Consider the following 2,008-nt stretch of genomic DNA (forward strand, 5'->3'; position numbering starts at 1 on the left):
TGATGTTAGAAAAATTCTGCTTTTAACAAAAACCCTTATGGGCTTACTATGTTACTAACCACGTAATTGAAAAGATAATAATTAAGTGAGTCTTATACTGCTTATAATTGGCAAAGTTAAAATTATAAATCAACAATCTAGTTTCAGAGCATTTGTCTTTATCACAATACAAGTTTACTAGTATGGGATTTAAATAAATTTTACAGGGAAATTTTTATGGAAAGATAGGTAACAATGCCAATACAGATAGTTAGGCCAATATTTCAGCAAGGTAGTTTGGCTATATCTATAAAAATTTTAAAAGTTTATTTCATTCAAACCATAAATCCTTGTTAATGAATTTATCCTAGTGATACATGGCAAAGGTACACAAAGATACTTATGTACAGTGATAGCCACAAAATAGCACTTTTATAATAGCAAAAAGGAAAGAAAAGGAAAAAAAAATTACATGACCATCATGTAAATGATGGGGCTGGTGAATCTGCATGTGGAATATTAGGCAGTTATTTAAAAAGTAAACAATGTTAAAAGAACCAAAGTGTTGGATATCTTCAAATATAGCAGTTATATATTCTTGACTTTATATTTAATAGATTATATAGACTATGAAATATATAGATACATAGGACACATTAATACTATTAACTATATTTGAAGGTAGTAATATTAGGAATTGAGGATTTCAAGGACAAAGATGATGTCTATTTTCATTTTTGTCAAATTCGACACCCAATCGACTGAGCCACCAAGGTGCCCCTTACCATAATTACTTCAATAATTACTAGTTTACATAAAACATTTTTTTTTTGACAGATAAAGATTTGTTTTATTGAAGAACTGATCTGTGTTGCTGCCAAAACCACTATGTACAGACAACAGAGAGGAGATTTTATTTCTTGGTCTCTTCCTCCTTGGACAGAGTCTTGATGATTTCCTCCTTCTTGGCCTGGAGCCTCTCTTCACGACGCTTGCGTGCTTCCTTGGTCTTAGATCTGCGGGCCTCAGCCTGGTCAGCCAGAAGCTTCTTGCGAGCCTTGTCTGCCTTCAGCTTGTGGATGTGTTCCATGAGAATCCACTTGTTTTTGAACACATTACCCTTCACTTTCAGGTACAAGCTGTGATACATGTGGCGGTCAATCTTCTTAGATTCACGGTATCTTCTAAGCTGCCAGCGCAGAATTCTCATCCTCCTCATCCAGGTTACCTTCTCAGGCATTCGGGCATTGGCAGTACCCTTTCTCTTACCCATGCCCATATGTCTGCCCTTCGGCGGGCCAAAGTGTTTTTCCAGCATCGAGCCCGGGAATGGACAGTCACAGGTTTCCGGATGATCAGCCCATCTTTGATCAGTTTCCGGATCTGCTGACGGGAGTTGGCATTGGCGATTTCACCTGTCTCATTGGAATCCAACCAGACTTTCTTTTTGCCACAGCGGAGGACACTGGAGGCAAGCCTCTTCTGAAGCCTGAGCATACTCATGGCTGCGGCCGCAGCGACGAAAGGAAAGAACTCTAAAATAATTTTTCTAATTCAAGTTTAAATTTATATTGGAAATGTTTATACCAAGTTTGAACTATATGCATAATGAACTATGAAAAATTTATTTAAACAAAAGCATCTTGAATTACCATAGAAAGCACTTTCTCCAAAAGAAACTGAACCTGGCATAAAGCCCTTAGAAATATTCATATAAGTTTTTGCGTTGGACACCTGTACCACAGATAGCTAAGATACTTTCTTCAAAAGAACCTTGTCGTTTTTATTCTGACATGTAAAGGTTTAGGAAGTCATTACTCCACCTGCACAACAAGTAACAAAGCTGAAGAAAATGAAAATCAACAATTCTTCTTAGATCCATCAGAGAACAGTGGTCAAAGGGGAAAATCACTGTCCAGAAAACTGGAGAAACAGATGAATACAGCAGCTTACCAGGTACAGAACCCATTGGAACCAGTAACTGGTAAGAGAATACTTAAGCTGATGAATGGCTGGAGACTGAGTCTGC

General features: G+C 37.3%; 1 pseudogene; it reads right to left on the reverse strand.

Annotated features, from left to right (window-relative positions):
• Positions 1 to 801: 801 nt before the first annotated feature.
• Positions 802 to 1,508, reverse strand: LOC101100128 (annotated as a pseudogene).
• Between the last annotated feature and the right edge of the window lie 500 nt (positions 1,509 to 2,008).

This window comes from Felis catus, chromosome B1 (genome assembly GCF_018350175.1).
Source record: "Felis catus isolate Fca126 chromosome B1, F.catus_Fca126_mat1.0, whole genome shotgun sequence".
NCBI lineage: Eukaryota > Metazoa > Chordata > Mammalia > Carnivora > Felidae > Felis > Felis catus.